This window comes from Bos grunniens, chromosome 1 (genome assembly GCF_055505025.1).
Source record: "Bos grunniens cultivar Pamir isolate PY7600 chromosome 1, Bosgru_T2T1.0, whole genome shotgun sequence".
Taxonomy (NCBI): domain Eukaryota; kingdom Metazoa; phylum Chordata; class Mammalia; order Artiodactyla; family Bovidae; genus Bos; species Bos grunniens.
In genome coordinates, this window is record NC_141165.1 from 128,170,967 (window position 1) to 128,192,181 (window position 21,215).

At 34.9% G+C, this 21,215-nt stretch overlaps 1 protein-coding gene across 1 annotated transcript in view; it reads left to right on the top strand.

Annotated features, from left to right (window-relative positions):
• GBE1 (1,4-alpha-glucan branching enzyme 1) overlaps positions 1–21,215 on the top strand; it is a 318,366-nt gene that overhangs the window by 134,116 nt on the left and 163,035 nt on the right. The window lies entirely within an intron of this gene.

Consider the following 21,215-nt stretch of genomic DNA (forward strand, 5'->3'; position numbering starts at 1 on the left):
GGATGGAGAATCTTTAATGAAGAAAGGAACTATTGGAAATAAGAAAAGCTAGTTGTTTTGAGACTAATCAAATACAGTGCTGGCTGTGAATAATCAATAACATCTAATCAATGTGAAAGACGCATATCATAGAAAATGTATTAAACTGTGAGCACTGGAGTGAACTTATATACTGTGTGTGCGTTTATTGCTCAGTCCTGTATGACTCTTTGTGACCCCATGGGGTGCAGCCCATGGGGCTCCTTCATCCTTCCAGGTAAGAATACTGCAATGGCTTGCCATTTCCTTCTCCAGGGGCTCTCATACTATATACATGATTTTGTCCATCCAATAACCAAGTAAGTCTGTCATATTTTGGTGAAGACAACTTCCATAGTCTTTTCAAGTGACCGCTAATAAGTCAAAAAACAGATTTGCCTGTTTCTGCTTGTAACTCCTGATTCTTATTACCCATATATAGACTTGACACGTAGTATAGTTATTTTGTGTTTCATGTAATTCCTCAAATATGGTACACTGAAATTTACCTAAAACATATTATTTTAATTTATAATAATTTATCAGCAGTACGCAGATAAAACAAATTCCTTAGGCTAATGGGTAATAGGAATATATTCTAAAAGAGAGATGCCTTTGCAAAAAGATGGATAAATTAAATACATTTATAGCCTTATTAAACCATCCCCATGGAAAAGAAATGCAAAAAAGCAAAATGGCTGTCTGAGGAGGCCTTACAAATAGCTGTGAAAAGAAGAGAAGCAAAAAGCAAAGGAGAAAAGGACAGATATAAGCATCTGAATGCAGAGTTCCTAAGAATAGCAAGGAGAGATAAGAAAGCCTTCCTCAGCCATCAGTGCAAAGAAATAGAGGAAAACAACAGAACAGGAAAGACTAGAGATCTCTTCAAGAAAATTAGAGATACCAAGGAAACATTTCATGCAAAGATGGGCTCGATAAAGGACAGAAATGGTAGGGACCTAACAGAAGCAGAAGATACTAAGAAGAGGTGGCAGAAATACACAGAAGAACTGTACAAAAAAGATCTTCACGACAAAGATAATCACAATGGTGTGATCACTGACCTAGAGCCAGACATCCTGGAGTGTGAAGTCAAGTGGGCCTTGGAAAGCATCACTACGAACAAAGCTAGTGGAGGTGATGGAATTCCAGTAGAACTGTTTCAAATCCTGGAAGATGATGCTGTGAAAGTGCTGCACTCATTATGCCAGTAAATTTGGAAAACTCAGCAGTGGCCACAGGACTGGAAAAGGTCAGTTTTCATTCCAATCCCCAAAAAAGGCAATGCCAAAGAATGCTCAAACTATCGCACAATTGCACTCATCTCACATGCTAGTAAAGTAATGCTCAAAATTCTCCAAGCCAGGCTTCAGCAATACGTGAACCATTAACTTCCAGATATTCAAGCTGGTTTTAGAAAAGGCAGACAACCAGAGATCAAATTGCCAACATCTGCTGGATCATCAAAAAAGCAAGAGAGTTCCAGAAAAACATCTATTTCTTCTTTATTGACTATGCCAAAGCCTTTGACTGTGTGGATTGCAATAAACCGTGGAAAATTCTGAAAGAGATGGGAATACTAGACCACCTGACCTGCCTCTTGAGAAACCTATATGCAGGTCAGGAAGCAACAGTTAGAACTGGACATGGAACAATAGACTGGTTCCAAATAGGAAAAGGAGTTCGTCAGGGCTGTATACTGTCACCCTGCTTATTAAACTTATATGCAGAGTACATCGTGAGAAACACTGGACTGGAAGACACACAAGCTGGAATCAAGATTGCCAGGAGAAATATCAATAACCTCAGATATGCAGATGACACCACCCTTATGGCAGAAAGTGAAGAGGAACTAAAAAGCCTCTTGACGAAGGTGAAAGAGGAGAGTGAAAAAGTTGGCTTAAAGCTCAACATTCAGAAAACGAAGATCATGGCATCTGGTCCCATCACTTCATGGGAAATAGATGGGGAAACCATGAAAACAGTGTCAGACTTTTTTTGGGGGGGCTCCAAAATCACTGCAGATGGTGACTGCAGCCATGAAATTAAAAGACGCTTACTCCTTGGAAGGAAAGTTAGGACCAACCTACATAGCATATTCAAAAGCAGAGACATTACTTTGCCAACAAAGGTCTGTCTAGTCAAGTCTATGGTTTTTCCAGTAATCATGTATGGATGTGAGAGTTGAACTGTGAAGAAAGCTGAGCGCCGAAGAATTGATGCTTTTGAACTGTGGTGTTGGAGAAGACTCTTGAGAGTCCCTTGGACTGCAAGGAGATCCAACCAGTCCATCCTACTGGAGATGGTGATCAGTCCTGGGTGTTCATTGGAAGGACTGATGCTGAAGCTGAAAGTCCAATACTTTGGCCACCTCATGGCAGGAGGTAACTCATTGGAAAAGACTCTAATGCTGGGAGGGATTGGGGGCAGGAGGAAAAGGGGACGATAGAGGATGAGATGGCTGGATGGCATCACTGACTTGATGGACATGACTTTGAGTGAACTCTGGGAGTTGGAGGTAGACATGGAGGCCTGGCGTGCTGTGATTCATGGTGTTGCAAAGAGTCAGACACGACTGAGTGAACTGAACTGAACTGAAAGAGTAAGTCATACACATAAATTGTATACTACCAAGCAAATACTGTTTTTCTTAGACAAAGTGTTTTATATTGTTTATAAATGATCTTTATTAATTTATGAAGAGAGGGCTTCTACTTACTAGACTTACTTCAAGGGTAATAGTTTAAATTAGACTAAACATTGAAAGTAACAGATATTTTTGAAAAAGGGACATTTGTTGTTTAGACTTAGTAGACAATTCTCTTTTACTGGCCTAATTAGTTTAAAATAAGATTTTTTTTTTCCCCTAGAAGAATAAAATGTTGAAATCAATATAGCTTAATTTTTTCCTCTGCATTTCAATAGTGCCTATGTTCTTGCAGGCTTGGGATATGAGGGAAGGTAGTCCTACATATATTTATTAAATAAATTCATGTATATTGACTCAGATATCATATGTAGTTTTTAAGTTGCTTAATTTTAACAGAAAAAAATTTCTGAACATATTGCAGAAAAGTACATATATCTTTCAGCCATATGTGTGAACCTCAATATCTGACAAGATCTGAGTGTACAATTCATATTTTAAAAAATATTTTTATGTATTTATTTGGTCATGCTGAGTCTTTGTTTTAGAATCTTCCATCTTTATGTGACATGAGGGATCTTTTAGTCCTGGCATGTGGGATCGAGTTTCCTGACCAGATATTGAACCCAGGCCCCAGGCATTGGGAGTGTGGAGCCTTAGCCACACTGCAGAAATGCTAGCCACCAGGAAGTCCCTACAAGTAACATTTAATACGAAGAATTCTCATTTGTAAACCAGTGTAGCCTTCCAGCTTATTTACCACTCTCAAAGGGTATGCCATTCTCTGGTCTCCTGTAAACTTAAGATTCTTTTACTTTTGTCTTTCTCTTACCTTCACTTGCAGTTGAGAAATTTAGGTGAATCTACCTCTGTAGGATTTCTTGAATAGTATTCTTTTCATTGGTAGTTCTGGCCAATACTGTCTTTTGTCTAAATTACTCCTGTGGCATTTTCACCACAAAAGACAGTAATTTTCAAAGATGACTTTGTATCACCATCACAGAGGAATAGGGCTCTGTGCTTTTAAATAGCTCCTGATGATTTGGTGGGTGATAGGTTTGGAATTACTGGCCTCATAGAAATAACACTGGGCCAGGGGTGAGGCACTTTGGGTTATAGTATAACCATTAATAATCAGTTCACTGATTTTATATCTTGGTTCCTCAGTTTATTTGTTCAACACATTTATATTTTACGTGTCACAAATAATGACTTTGTGAATTATGTAAATCATTATTTTTATCTTATACTTGGCACCTTTTTTAAAAATCTGTTAACCCAATCCTAAGCTCCTACTTTCTTCATTAATTGAATAATTTTTGTTGTTTTAAACGTTCTTCTGGTCAGTGTGCCAGTTTTTTATTTGGAGATTTGTGTGATCCTCTAGAATCAGGTTTTGTTCTTTAACTGAATTTGTTTTTTTCCACTTTGGGATTCTCCTTGATTCCATTCACTTCCTCGAATGGCCCATTTTCTGTATTCTGCTTTTACGAATCCATTTCTTTCTTTAGAATGGCTTAGAAGTTCCTTCCTTATTGAAATAACATTATGATTAAATATCAGTTTTCATACAGCCTCAGAACTTACATATACATATTTTTTGGTACTATATTATCCTGTTCTCTCTCTGTCTATATTTGTCCATATGTATATGTATGTACCTATACACATAGTGTTGTTTTCTCTTCAGGATGAGCATCCTCAAATTTGCAAACAAGAAGGAATTTTCTAGATCATCCTTGTCCAAAGTGCTTGCTTCATTTAGGAAAGCTGAATTTTTAGGAAGTTATAGTTTTTTCCCCAGATCATGCCTTTCTTCAAGTTAGCAAGGTCTGAGCTTACAAAATACCAGCTCACTAATCCTCATTTCAAAATAAATGATCTGTACTTGCTTAAGGTGTGAATAGGAAAACATTAGCATTTTTTGTAGTATTTTTTTATGACTCTGACATCTTCCAGAGATAATAATATTGATAATATTGTCCAGAGATAATATTGTCCTTTAATGAGTTTAAGTTGTTAGAGCATTTCAGTTTGAATTTAAAAATATTATTTTGAGTGTTCATCATATTAAAGGTACTATATTAAGCATTTTATTTGCTGAATATGTTGCTCTGTTTTAACCCTTGCTTAACAGTCAGTCCTATGATGTATGTTTTTTGCTTACTTGCTGAGTCCTGTCCAACTTGGCCTCCAGGCTTCTCTGTCCATAGGATTTCCCAGGCAAGAATACTAGAGTGGGTTGCTATTTATGAGGTATAGATACTACCATTATTCCCAGTTTTAGCTGAAGAAAGTGGATGTTGACTAGATTAAGTATCTTGTTTGATCTCATAAGTGACTGAAACAATAATCAAACTAAGATGTTTATCTTCTATTTTATCCTCTGTGATATACTGACTTATGTTGAAGTTGGGAGAACTGTAATTAATCAACTAACTCAAACTTGATTTTAAATGTGTGGAAATGTGGTGATTTGGCCACATGCTGATCAAGAGAAACAAACCATCTTATTTTTAATTGTAATTACATAGAAAGTGGATAAAATAAATACATATGGTAAATAGCATCTTGAATAAATAGGTGCCCTGTTTTCAAGTGTTTTTGCTTGCTTGCATTTTATATTTAAATGTTTATGTGTATATGTTTAACCTACAACAGTTCTGCATTCTTTTTAGAAATACTTGTCCAGAAAGTGATACCATTGCTATTATAAAGTTGATCGTATTTTGGATTTGATGCTATCTCTTCTTTCCTCATTGGTGTTTTTTCTTTAGTTGTAATATAGCAAAAAGATTTCTTTTGAGCCTTTTAATTCGTTGATTACTTTTTCTCAATTTAGAAACTAGATTATATTCTTTATTTCCCCAAAAGATGCAATGCATTTTTAAAGATCTGATTTAATTTATAAAGTCAGTTTTGTAAGCATTGTTTTCAGTAGGAAACCCTTAGGTACAGCATTTAATATTCATATTTTTAATAATCCCTGAAGAAAATGGATAGCATTCTGTCTCTAGTTTTTCAGAATAATACTAAATCTTATTTTCATATAATAATCAGGGCCATAGTTTTTAGTAACCATAACATCTGTGAATCTATGTTTTTTTTTCAAAATTTAACCACCGCGAGACTTCTGTCATATTTTTATTCTCCAATTGAGAGCTCCATAAAAGAGTTGGAACAGTTTCCACTTTATTATGTGGATCGTGATATTTTTCATAGATTTTACTATGCTCTTTAGGCAATTAAAGTCATAAGGCTAAAATAAACACATAATTTAAGTTTTTTTCTTAAAATTATTTTATTTCAGTAACTTGGTGAGTTGTGTTTGAATATATCACTCATGTATCCAGTTAATACATTTGTGGCAGTGGAGTTTTATCTCCCTCTTTTGGAAAGCCAAGGCATGGCATTTTGATTAAGATTGATTCTTTACAGATTTTCAGTTTATGTAATTTCCTGAACACATAGGTATAAAAATGAGTATTTTTCTTTGGAGTGATTTTCCTTTGGAATTTTGGAACATTGATAAAAAACATTAAACTTTTTTTCCCCTTTGCTTTCACTTTTCATCCATATAGTCATATGTTTGTTGAGCATTGGGTACTTAGTACAGGGCATATGATAGGAGTTTCAACCTAGGGAAACCTTGTTTTGAGAATTGCAATGCTTTCATTTTTATTTTAAGAAAGGTCATTTTTTCTTTTTTGTAATTATTAAACATGATTTATAATACCATTAAAAAAAACAAAAACAAGACTTAAAAACAATTAAGGAATGTAGACAGAAAACAGCGAAGTAGCTCTTCTCAAAATTATCAGCCTGACTCTTCCTCCTACCATTCACTGTTTTAGTTTTTGAGTATTCTTCCTGATCTGTTTCTAGGCATTTATTGACTGTCTTTCTCTTTATCTTTCTGCCTTTCTGTATTTTTATGCTTAAAAAAACACACACACATAAAAATGTGATCATTTTATGCCTGCTCGTTCTTAGTTTTCTTTTTTCCCCTCACTCTATATCATGCAAATTTCAAAAGGTACATTACTATTTTGCTTACTTAAATAAACTCCATACACATATGAAGAGAGTGCTATATAAATATATAAGCTGGAAACTGATATTTAAGCATTCTACTTTGTCATACTATTATAAAAAATAAAATCTTAGTAATATGAAATGTATATCACACAAATCTGTTTCTTTTTCTAACTAAAGTAGTTTTATAACAATTTTGTGTTTTCTTGAGGTATTAAGATCAGAGTTCTACCTTCACTACCATTGTCTAGGATAGCATTTGTGTTTTTTACCCTCTTTGCTATTTGCAACTGAGCCTTAAAAGTGCTTTGAATTTACCTGTGTAAATTGTTCAGTTGTGTTGAGTATCTTGCTGGATGTGGTCTTAGATTTTATTTTGCAGTGCTGCCTACAGACAATGAAGAAGTACTTCAGATTTAAAGATTTTCAATTAATCATTACCATATCCCAAGATGACTACATAAATGTTATATAAAAGGAAGTTTTCAAGAGTCAAAAATAGGCTCTTATTTAAAAAGTCTCATGACTAACATTGGTTTGGTAGTTTTCATTTGTTTGCTTAATTTTCATAAATTACTTTCAAAATGTAATTATTTAATCAGTTTCCCTAAAAGTTTGAAAATACTACTTCAGTCTGCAGAATCTAAATGGAGTTCATACAACAATATATATATGTGCATATATGTATATTTATTACTATTACGAAACATGGTTGTGAACTGCCTCTGAATTTAAGGGAAAAACTCTCAGGCTTTATTTCATATATAAAGTCAGAATTCAATGAAATAGTGCAAATTGAATAATATACCAGTAATGGCTTTTGTTTGTTGCCTTTGGAAGTAACAATGTCATTGACATGTATATTTATATTAAACTGGATTTAGTCCATTATTATGCTAAATATTGTTAGTTTATGATGACCAATTAATTCTATTTTATTAACTTAAGAAGTCACATTTACAGTCCTGTTGAGAGGTTTGAAGCGATGATAATAATGAAGTAATAATCCAAGATGACTTGTACTGCTAATTAGTGGGTGATTTTTGCACACCTCTGTTCATGCAAATATTTTCGTCATTCTTTCAAATAAATCTGCAAGTTAGACATGAAAGTATACCTCACCTGTAAATCTTACTGTGGATACTTAAATTTTTTTTTAATTTTATATTGAAATATAGTTGACTAGCAATGTTGTGCTAGTTTCAGATATACAGCAAAGGGATTCAATTATACATATACTTGTATCTATTCTTAAATTCTTTTCCCATTTAGGTTGCTACAGAGTATTGAGTACAGTTCCCTGTGCTGTACAGTAGATATTTGGTGGTTATCTGTTTTAAATATAGCAGTGTGTACACGCCAGTGTCTTTAAGTATTTGGTTGATGATTAAAGCAGTTATAAGCTATTCTATAAGCATGGTCTTTTCTTAGTGTAACCATACACTGTGTCATAAATAGTTGTTTCTCAGCTGAGCATCAATCCTTTCTGTTTATTACTGAGACATGAACTCATTTAAAATTATTCTATCAAAAGTAATTCTAACATCTGAAGAATTAACCCTGTAGGTGCTTTCTTTTTCATTTCAACGCTTTTTTTTTTTTTTTGTCATTTTAGGCCCAGGTTTGGGCATACCTATGGCTTCCCTGGTGGCTCAAATAGTAAAGAATCTGCCTGTAGTGTGGGAGACCCAGGCTCAATCCCTGGTTAAGGAAGGTCCCCTGGAGAAAGAAATGGCTACCCACTCCAGTATTCTTGCCCAGAGAATTCCATGGATAGAGGAGCCTGGCAGGCTGTGGTCCATGGGGTTGCATAGTTGGACACACCTGAGTGAATAACACTTTCACTTTTTCTTATACTGGTTGTCTTCTAGCGCTGTTACTCTAGACTTATCTTGGGAGTTTTCTATTTTCACCCATCTAATCTTGAAATCTGGTCCATTCTTCTCCAATTCTTTAGGTCTCCACTTTCCAGGTTCTACCTCCAACTTTTTCTTATGTGAGCCTGCTTCTCCACTGCTTTTTTCAAACTTACTTTGACTCTATATCTCATAATCCAAATTTGATGTATTCTTTTAAACTCTTGCCCTATTTTAGGTCAAACTATCTTTTTCTTATTTTGCATGATAAGAGTACTTTTTTCAAATCCCAGTTTAGGCTCAAAGTATTCTCCCCTTGCCCCCAACATTTTCTTTGTTTCTTCTGAGGACTACTGTGTATTGCCAACATCTGCTTCCTTTTGCATGATAATCATAACACCCTGCTTATAAAATTTAAATTTTAAATTTAGTTTAAAACTGAATGCAGGATGAAAAGAATTTTCCCCACTCAAACACTTTTTGTGTGATTATTTCTCATGAAAAAGCTGATTCTGAATGTATATGTAATTGTATATAGAGGGATACAAATGGAAATTGAGTCTATGAGCTACTTAATTGTGGCATGTCAGTTGTCTTTGCGGAGAAGGCGATGGCACCCCACTCCAGTACTCTTGCCTGGAAGATTCCATGGACAGAGGAGCCTGATGGGCTGCAGTCCATGGGATCGCGAAGAGCTGGACATGACTGGGCGACTTCACTTTCACTTTTCACTTTCATGCATTGGAGAAGGAAATGGCAACCCACTCCAGTGTTCTTGCCTGGGGAATCCCAGGGACGCGGGAGCCTGGTGGGCTGCTGTCTATGGGGTCGCACAGAGTCGGACACGACTGAAGCGACTTAGCAGTAGCAGCAGCAGTTGTCTTTGAGTTTTCTGCTGCTCATGCCTATGTAAATTTATTAGAATTGTATTAGATTAAGTATCATTCAGGGTTCTTAGGCAAAATGATTGATGTCCACATGATTTAACTGAAGTATTAGTTTCTTTCTTCCAGATCTTGCTTGGGTGTGTCTACTAGATGCAGAGACATAGCTGCAAGGGATTGTGAAAAATGTGACTGTAAGCTTTCCATCCTTTCTGTAATAGGGGGAAATGCCAGAAAGTGATTTGACTGACTGAAGAGCCAATATCATCTACAACTTTTAAATAAAGACTATAAATGTGATTCCTAAGAATCCCATTGAAAAGTATTGAAAAGACAATCATCCGGTTTTAGTAATGGCATTTAAAGCAACCATGATAAATATCATTTTGCAATATGATTTATGTGATACATAGTATAGAAATTGTGAAATATTTTAAATGATGGCTAAGCTATAGGATAAGATCAAAACTTGAATAGATTCTCCATACTCTTTTATGAGGTCTTCTTAAGTGCAGTGGAAATTTTTTGATAAATAAATCAGTGAATATTCATGGGTGTACTCAGGACCACAAATGAATAAATTTTGAGCTAGCATGGTTGCCTTTCATGATTGAAAGTTTACAAAATGATGGAGAATAATTAGGGAGATTAGACTATGAAGAATGAAAACAAATTATAATTTATTATTGAATAAGAAATAAAAATTCAAAATAGTTTGAGACAAATTGTATTGCAAAATATGTTTTGTCATCTGCAAAGGTATTTATTATTATCAAGGTTTAGAAAATAGGTTCCTTATAACTTTAATGTTGGTTTTCTTTCTTGGGTGATAACTTTTTAAAAGTAAAAATCTATCCTTTTATAATTGTAACACTGGCCCCTGTGGCTCCTTAGTCTTTTGCTTTCTCAGGTCTAGCTTTTATCTCCTAAGATACTAGACTGCAGCCACAGAATCAGAATCAAGGGTGACAGGTCAGGGTAGTGATAATGGATAGAATTAGGACTCTAGCATCTTTGCTTTTAAATGTTCCTCAGGTGGTTCTCACTATTCATCCAAGGTTGCAAACTGCTTTCAAAGACACATATAAAAGTCTAATACTCTCTTTACTGAATTCAGGGAACATGTTCATATTCTAAACATGTCACAGTTCAGCGTATACAAATCAATTTCCACAAATGTTTAATTCCCTCTGTTAAGGCCACAAGGGAACGCATAATACATGTTGGAAAGATAACTATAAAACGTTCTCTTTTTCTTTTTTAGTGCTTATGGAAGTGAATCACAGGTATCTAGAAAAATCAAACTGTCCATAAATACATGTTCCCTGATTGCTCCCTTTCTGTGAACATTGATTCTAGAAGTATCCATGTACTGTGAAATATCTTGCATTTATTTTACAGTCTTTAATTCTTTTGTCCTTCAATATGGGCATAGTAGATTTTAAATATGATTATAAAATCTGGGAATTTGAACACTTCATTTTTCTTTAGGAGTATCATTTTTAATACAAGTATTTTGTGCTTTTTTAAAATTATATGGGCATTAATTTTTTAGAGCTTTTGTTTAGTATTTGCAGTATTTGATCTTTTATTGATGTGTTAGGAAACAGAAGAAAATCACATTTTGTTACTGTTTAGGTGGGTGTTATTTTTAGTTATAGTTAATAGAAGTATTTGCACTTTGGCCAAGTAATAATAGTGAATTCAAATAATAATACCTACAGGACCTTTTTTGCATGGTAATGTACATACTATATAATCTTTTTATGATTTGAATATTTGCATTTAGGCTGAATTCTTTTATTGAGTGGCACAGATAAGTGTATGTTAAATATCAACATTAATTTTTAATCTTCTTCAATGTAAAGTTTTTTTTCTTACTCTTCATTCTGTTCATCTTTAACATCTTTCAAATATGCCAGTAAGCCATGAATTTCCCCAAGTGACTCAGTATGCTCCTGATTGAAAAAAAAAAATTTTTTTTTGTGTGTGTGTGTATCCTATGCTTATAGTCGCTCAGTCATGTCTGACTCTGCGACTCTGTGGTCTGTAGCCCACCAGGCCCTTTTGTCCATGGGGATTCTCCAGGCCAGAATACTGGAGTGGGTTGCCATGCCCTTCTCCAGAGGATCTTCCCAACTCAGGGATTGAACCCAGGTCTCCTGCATTTCAGGTGGATTCTTTACTCAGCTGAGCTACCAGGGTAGCCTTTGAGTAAAATAAATATTTATATGTATAAGATTGTATATCTTATACATATAATATTTATTTTATGAAGTATATATTTATATATTTGAAAACAGTGAACCATAAGTCACTGCAGTTCAGCCCATTATTGTCTGAGCCTCATGCAGAAGTCAGGTGGGCATTCTGTGTGCTTTATTGAGTTTCCCTGCTTCTCCGGAGATCTTGTCACACTTGGAGATCAAAGTTCATTTGCTGTTCTGTGCCTTCGCTATCTACATAAGGTGGGACTATCTATGTTTAATAATTTAAATACACTTCAGTTTGGGACTGCATTGTGGAGACTCATATTATTTTTCACTACTTTTTCCCATTGTCGCTATCAGTTGATAAGAAATTATCCAAATGCATATTTCGAGTTTTGTATCTCACATGTGCTCATTATCTGTTTCTCATTATGTTGTCTGTTTAATTGCTTGCTCATTAGATGGGTGTACTGTGTATTTTGTAATTCATACATACCTGTTTTAGCTTTTCCTCGATAGAACCTGCACTTGACAAAATATGTGACTTTTGCGGAAGGAAAGAGTGAGAGTGTTTTACCCCGTATTATTAAGCCTTAATTTACAAAGAATATTTAAATGGTACTCTGAATTCTTTTCATTATTAACTGTTTTCTTTATTTAACAGTCATTAATTACATTCTTGGAGATTGTCTCAATGTATATTTAAGTATATGTGTTTTCTCAAAAGATCTTATGATTTTTAGAATTACATATTTTATCTTTAGTTTCTGGAGTTTTTCTAAATTTCTGTTAAGGTGGTAAATGAATTCTCCCCCAACCCCTACACTTTATATTTTACTTCATTACAGTAGCACTTAGAGTGATTGTTTAAGAATCATGTTCTTTTTTTTTAAATGATTCAACTTATCACCATATAGATTTTTATAATTATACTTAATGAAGTATTTTAAAGTGAGATTTGACTCATCCTATGATAATACTCTCCCATCTAGCACTTCTAAAACTACTTCTTAATATTTTTTGTTGGTGTTATACCGGATTATACCTGTGTTTACTTAATAGAATTCTAGCCTTCACTGCCCATGGTGAGTCTCTTTAAAGCACACCTTTTTCAGTAATGAAAACTTACTGATTTTTTTCCCCTTTTCATGGCTTTTTTTTCTTTTATTACTGTATTGATCGCCCAATATCTTAGAAGTTTAAATCCTATATTTTTATATCATGTGTAATTCGTTTGTTTTCTAGTCTAAGTCACCTAATCAGTCTTTACCTGATTACAACATTGCAGCTTTGTTCCTATTCTTTTCTCTTAAGAGTAGTTATACTCACTTGCTCAGGGATATTTTCAATGCTGGCTTCCTAAATCTTGCATAATCCCTTTGGATTTTGTCTTTTTGTAGTGATGTTACTTTATAAGGTTTTTGTTCATGTAATGGACCTGAAATGAAGCCAACACTTTATCAGTTCTACTTAGTTGTTTGTTTCTTTAAAGATTTGCCTCAGGCAAAAGACAGTAACACAAAAATATATTATTGTTGTAATAATTTTTAACTAGGCTAGAAGGCTGGGGAACTGGGATGGAAACCTATGGGAGTAATACTCCTTTTTATGGATACAGGAGCATATGTCTCTCTAAATCATTCTAAATAAGGACCTGTTTTTAGGAGAAACAGTTACTGATCTTCATTTATTTCTTTTGGGCAATATTCTGCAGTTTCTTCTCTCTCAGGTGTAAGTATTACAAAAGAGAATGTTTTAATCTCTGTAATCCTACAATTGCTGTTAAGTCAGGAGCAAAGTAGCTATAAGGTATAGTCAAAAATAGTCTCTATTCTGTGCATAGGTAACCTTTATGCAACAATTTGATACAATTTGATCTAATGTTCATTTTTGTCATATTATAAATTTATTTTTTTGTAGCTAGTGTGCTTAACCTTTTCTTGTAAGGCATTTTTTTTTTTTTTTAGTGCCTTCATTTTCATTAGAGAAATCCTTTAACTGTTCCTACTCAAGCTATTGTTACAAGACTTAACCTTGAAAATTTTCTAATTTCTTATTAAAAACGGGGGAAAAAAAAAAAAAAAACACCTGACTTGTGATGGTGTGTTTTAAAGTAAATTTTATTCAAAGCTTAGGGGACTGAAATGCAAAAGTAGGAAGTCAAGAAACACCTGGAGTAACAGGCACATTTGACCTTGGAGTACAGAATGAAGCAGAGCAAAGGCTAATAGAGTTTTGCCAAGAGAATGCACTGATCATAGCAAACACCGTCTTCCACAAAACAAGAGAAGACTCCATCACCAGATGGCCGACACCAAAATCAGATTGATTATATTCTTTGCAGCCAAAGATGGAGAAGCTCTATACCGTCAGCAAACAGAAGACTAGGAGCTGACTGTAGCTCAGATCATGAACTACTTATTGCCAAATTCAGACTGAAATGGAAGAAAGTAGGGAAAGCCACTAGGCCATTCAGGTATGACCTAAATAAAATCCCTTATGACTATATAGTGGAAATGAGAAATAGATTTAAGAGACTAGATCTCATAGACAGAGTACCTGATGAACTATGGACGGAGGTTCGTGACATTGTACAGGAGACAGGAATCAAGACAGTCCTCAAGAAAAAGAAATGCAAAAAAGCAAAATGGCTGTCTGGGGAGGCTTTACAAATAGCTGTGAAAAGAAGGGAAGTGAAAAGCAAAGGAGAAAAGGAAAGATATTCCCATTTGACTGCAGAATTCCAAAGAATAGCAAGGAGAGATAAGAAAGCCTTCCTCAGAGATCAATGCAAAGAAATAGAGGGGAACAATAGAATGGGAAAGACTAGAGATCTCTTCAAGAAAATTAGAGATACCAAGGGAACATTTCATGCAAAGATGGGCTGAATGAAGGACAGAAAAGTTGGCAAGAATACGCAGAAGAACTATACAAAAAAGATCTTTATGACCCAGAAAATCACGATGGTGTGATCACTGACCTAGAGCCAGACATCCTGGAATGTGAAGTCAAGTGGGCCTTAGGAAGCATCACTACGAACAAAGCTAGTGGAGGTGATGGAATTCCAATTGAGCTATTTCAAATCCTGAAAGATGATGCTGTGAAAGTGCTGCACTCAATATGCCAGCAAATTTGGAAAACTCAGCAGTGGCCACAGGACTGGAAAAGGTCAGTTTTCATTCCAATCCCAAAGAATGGCAATGCCAAAGAATGCTCAAACTGCACAATTGCACTCATCTCACACACTAGTAAAATAATGCTCACAATTCTCCAAGCCAGGCTTCAGCAGTACATGAACCGTGAACTTCCAGATGTTGAAGCTAGATTTAGAAAAGGCAGAGGAACCAGAGATCAAATTGTCAACATCTGTTGGATCATTGAAAAAGCAAGAAGTTCCAGAAAAACATATATTTCTGCTTTATTTTCTATGCCTAAGCCTTTGACTGTATGGATCACAATAAACTGTGGAAAATTCTTCAAAAGATGGGAATCCCAGGCTACCTGACCTGCCTCTTGAGAAATCTATATGCAGGTCAGGAAGCAACAGTTAGAACTGGACATGGAACAACAGACTGGTTCCAAATGGGGAAAGGAGGACGTCAAGGCTGTATATTGTCACGCTGCTTATTTAACTTATATGCAGAGTACATCATGAGAAACTCTGGGCTGGATGAAGCATAAGCTGGAATCAAGATTGCCGGGAGAAATATCAATAACCTCAGATATGCAGATGACACTAATCTTACGGCAGAAAGTGAAGAAGAACTAAAGAGCCTCTTGATGAAAGTGAAAGAAGAGAGTGAAAAAGTTGGCTTAAAGCTCAACATTCAGAAAACGAAGATCATGGCATCTGGTCCCATCACTTCATGGGAAATAGATGGGGAAACAGTGGAAACAGTGTCAGACTTTATTTTGGGGTGCTGCAAAATCACTGCAGATGGTGACTGCAGCTATGAAATTAAAAGATGCTTACTCCTTGGAAGGCAAGTTATGACCAACCTAGATAGCATATTGAAAAGCAGAGACATTACTTTGCCAACAAAGGTCCATCTAGTCAAGGCTATGGTTTTTCCAGTGGTCATGTATGAATGTGAGAGTTGGGCTATGAAGAAAGCTGAGTGCCGAAGAATTGATGCTTTTGAACTGTAGTGTTGGAGAAGACTCTTGAGAGTCCCTTGGACTGCAAGGAGATCCAACCAGTCCATCCTAAATGAGATCAGTCCTGAGTGTTTATTGGAGGGACTGATATTGAAGCTGAAACTCCAGTACTTTGGCCACCTGATGTGAAGAGCTGACTCATTTGAAAAGACCCTGATGCTAGGAAAAATTGAGGGCAGGAGGAGAAGGGGACCTCAGAAGATGTGATGGTTGGATGGCATCACTGACTCAATGGACATTAGTTTGGGTGAACTGTGGGAGTTGGTGATGGACAGGGAGGCCTGGTGTGCTGTAGTCCATGGGTCACAAAGAGTCAGACATGACTGTGTGACTGAACTGAAGTGTAAATAATGGGAACCAGTGAAAATTCATCAGTAGATTACTGCTTTTGAAAGTCAACAGATTTCTGTCTTCTCTTTGTCAAGCTGCTAGCAAGAATATTGCCTTTTCTTCTATTTTGTATAATGTCCAGTATTGCTTAACATAAGAACTTAAGAGGCTCAGTCTAATCATTTAATCTCTTTTCTACCTCCCTGAGTCTCTGAGCATTGTAGATGTTAAGGACATCACAGAGTGTGACAGTTTTTTATGATAATTTTATATGCGTACAGCTTGTTTAAATTTGTTTAATTGAAAATTATTGTTAGCTATGAAACAGAGATGGACATCTCTAAAGTATATGAACTGCAATATCCAGAAAAATTAAAAGGAAATGTTTAAAATGTCAAATTACAAAGTAATTTTATTGTAACCATATCAGGCTCAATATCTAAATAATGATAATGCCAATTTTAGCTGATATATAATTCTAATCTATATATTTTCAACAATGTATTATATGTCATTTTATAAAAGTTTATTCACATAGTACATTTATATTTGAGGACCTTATTATTATTAGAAAATTATAATTTTCTAAAAAATACTAATTATTATTATTATGTTATTAGAAAACTGCCTTGATACTTTTATCAGTGTCTTAGCTTTCTTTTCTCATTAGTTGAAATATAAACTCAAGTCACAATAAAATAAGTAGCCTTTTAATATTAGATAGTGTTTCTGATATTCCTGATTAGAAATTGTAGAATGAAATATTATTATTATTGTCAACTGATTATTTATTTAAATAGTCTAATCTCAGTTAAATGAAACAAATATATCAAGAATTGGGTAAAAAAAAATAGCCCGTTAGCTTCTTCTTACATTAAATTTTATTTGTATCATGTAAAGAGTGACTTTTTTGTTCAACCTCTGGAAATAATTACATGGGAGTAGTCTAGCAGCCAAAGCTGCATATTACAAATTCATTTTTTTGGAAGGCTCTCATCAATTCTGAAGCTCAGCAGTGATGACCTACAGTCCATGGGGTCACAAAGAATCAGACATGACTTAGCAACTAAACAACAATAACAATTCCTTTTTTAATGCTCTTTTTTATTTTTTCCCCACTCTGTTCTAAAAGTTACTTTAAATTATTATATGTCCTTCCTTTATATATTTATCTTTCTATGTACGTATATGTATTTTTTTATTTTAAAAACACACAATATAATACTGATACTTAGCCTTACATGTTCGTATGATTGTACCTCTTGTTTTTGAAATATGCGTATGTTATCAATTATGTATTTTTGTATTATATGCTTATATATTTATATATTACATATAATATCAATTACTTTAGATATTATATAATGAGGTTATTTAAAAGAATTTGTTGCTTCCGAAAGTAGAAGTTACTTTGCTTCTTTTAACTTTGACCTGTACTCTATTAAATAGTTATCTTTATTAATATCTTTCTTTTCACCTGCTTTTTTTTTAAAGAAAAGATTTTCTTCATAGAATGTAGTTGTGATTTTGCTAATATAACCTGGGCAAATTGAATTATATTTCTCAATATCTGTGCCTTTTCTCTTGATTTGCTACATTCAGTCATGAAACTGAGAGTTACATGCAATACCAGTTTACAGAATATACTAACACATCTAATCGGTTGAACACATCTTCTGTTTTCATATAAATTGTTGGCCACCTGAGAAGCATCTTATCTCACTGATTTTCCAGTTCAAAGGAACAGTATCTTTTGACAAGAAGCATTTCAAAAATATTCCTGGATTGAATGAATATACACACAGACATAATTATTTTTACTTCTTCCCTATTTTACCAAACTATTTCTTATATTTTATATTCAAGTTTTAAATATCAGTTTGTAAATAAAACTTGACTTCATATACTTCATTAAGTCATTTTGAGTTTTTCTCAGGTAGAAGTTTATTTTATTCACTCCTTAATTTCATAATGTTTTTTGATGTTAACCTCTCATAAGTCAATGAAATAATTTGACTCGTTGAAAATGGAGTCTAATGTCATGTTTACTAAGTTACAAAATATTATAATTACATAAATTATCAATTTCCCCTACAACCTTCATCATATTATTTTCTTTAGTATATTCTTTTAAAGTAATTTGATTTTTTTAGAGTGATATGTGGTGATATTAATATAATTTTTAAACTTTTGTTTTTAACACTTATACACACACATATGTGCAACTTGAGCACAAGTCCACAAATGTGTTCACAATTATATAATTAACCTATTGGCAATCCTTATCAAAATACTTTTCTTCTGGTTATAGAAGCTCTACAAGGAAATAAATTGATAGCAATAAAGAAAGATACAACTGGAAAATAAAAGCTATTATTAATTTATCTATCCATAGGCAACCATCTCAGTATTTTTTCTGTTTCTTAAATAGTTTTTAGTCTCTGGGTTTGTAAGTATTCACATTAGGAAGATACTTGCTGGTGGCTCAGATAGTAAAAGCATCTGCCTACAATGCGGGAGACCTGGGTTCTATCTCTGGGTTGAGAAGATCCCCTGGAGAAGGAAATGGCAACCCACTCCAGTACTCTTGTCTGGAAAATCCCAAAGGTGGAGGAGCCTGGTAGGATTCCTGGACTCCTGGTGGACTCCTGGTAGGACTGTAGGCTACAGTCCATGGGGTCGCAAAGGGTAGGACATGACTGAGTGGCTTCACTTTTCACTTTTCATGCATTCTTTTGTATAAATTGAAATAATTTTCTTGTAACCCTCAATATAATTTACTGTATAAATTTTAACAAGCATACACTATTCAAACATTCTCTTTTTGCTAATAAATATAATACTAAGATTAATAGGTAACAATATAGTTCTTTTGGCACTTCTTTGATTATTTTCACAGGGCAAACTTCTATAATTAGAACTGCTCAGTCATTGAGAATTACTTTTTTTGGGGGTACATGCATTTTTTTGAATTAGAGTTTTCATTTTCTTTTTTTTCCTTTTTTTTTTATTTCTAATTTTATTTTATTTTTAAACTTTACATAATTGTATTAGTTTTGCCAAATATCAAAATGAATCCACCACAGGTATACATGTGTTCCCCATCCCGAACCCTCCTCCCTCCTCCCTCCCCATACCTTCCCTCTGGGCCGTCCCAGTGCACCAGCCCCAAGCATCCAGCATCGTGCATCGAACCTGGACTGGCAACTCGTTTCCTACATGATATTTTACATGTTTCCTTGCCATTCTCCCAAATCTTCCCACCCTCTCCCTCTCCCACAGAGTCCATAAGACTGTTCTATACATCAGTGTCTCTTTTGCTGTCTCGTACACAGGGTTATTGTTACCATCTTTCTAAATTCCATATATATGCGTTAGTATACTGTATTTATGTTTTTCCTTCTGGCTTACTTCACTCTGTATAATAGGCTCCAGTTTCATCCACCTCATTAGAACTGATTCAAATGTATTCTTTTTAATGGCTGAGTAATACTCCATTGTGTATATGTACCACTGCTTTCTTATCCATTCATCTGCTGATGGACATCTAGGTTGCTTCCATGTCCTGGCTATTATAAACAGTGCTGCGATGAACATTGGGGTACACGTGTCTTTCCCTTCTGGTTTCCTCAGTGTGTATGCCCAGCAGTGGGGTTGCTGGATCATAAGGCAGTTCTATTTCCAGTTTTTTAAGGAATCTCCACACTGTTCTCCAGAGTGGCTATACTAGTTTGCATTCCCACCAACAGTGTAAGAGGGTTCCCTTTTCTCCACACCCTCTCCAGCATTTATTATTTGTAGACTTTTGGATCGCAGCCATTCTGACTGGTGTGAAATGGTACCTCATAGTGGTTTTGATTTGCATTTCTCTGATAATGAGTGATGTTGAGCATCTTTTCATGTGTTTGTTAGCCATCTGTATGTCTTCTTTGGAGAAATGTCTATTTAGTTCTTTGGCCCATTTTTTGATTGGGTCGTTTATTTTTCTGGAGTTGAGCTGTAGGAGTTGCTTGTTTATTTTTGAGATTAGTTGTTTGTCGGTTGCTTCATTTGCTATTATTTTCTCCCATTCTGAAGGCTGTCTTTTCACCTTGCTAATAGTTTCCTTTGATGTGCAGAAGCTTTTAAGGTTAATTAGGTCCCATTTGTTTATTTTTGCTTTTATTTCCAATATTCTGGGAGGTGGGTCATAGAGGATCCTGCTGTGATGTATGTCGGAGAGTGTTTTGCCTATGTTCTCCTCTAGGAGTTTTATAGTTTCTGGTCTTACGTTTAGATCTTTAATCCATTTTGAGTTTATTTTTGTGTATGGTGTTAGAAAGTGGTCCAGTTTCATTCTTTTACAAGTGGTTGACCAGATTTCCCAGCACCACTTGTTAAAGAGATTGTCTTTAATCCATTGTATATTCTTGCCTCCTTTGTCAAAGATAAGGTGTCCATATGTGCGTGGATTTATCTCTGGGCTTTCTATTTTATTCCATTGATCAATATTTCTGTCTTTGTGCCAGTACCATACTGTCTTGATAACTGTGGCTTTGTAGTAGAGCCTGAAGTCAGGTAGGTTGATTCCTCCAGTTCCATTCTTCTTTCTCAAGATCGCTTTGGCTATTCGAGGTTTTTTGTATTTCCATACAAATTGTGAAATTATTTGTTCTAGCTCTGTGAAGAATACTGTTGGTAGCTTGATAGGGATTGCGTTGAATCTATAAATTGCTTTGAGAATTACTTTTTAAAAAATTTTAGAGTCATTTTGTCAAATTGCTGTTTAGAATATCCGTGCTGTTTTATACTCATATTAGTAGTGAATAAGATTTTCAGTTTGCTAGTACTGAGTAACGGAGAAAGCGATGGCACCCCACTCCAGTACTCTTGCCTGGAAAATCCCATGGATGGAGGAGCCTGGTAGGCTGCAGTCTCATGCATTGGAGAAGGAAATGGCAGCCCACTCCAGTGTTCTTGCCTGGAGAATCCCAGGGACGGGGGAGCCTGGTGGGCTGCTGTCTATGGAGTCGCACAGAATCGGACACGACTGAAGCAACTTAGCAGCAGCAGCAGCAGTACTGAGTAAACGCTTCTG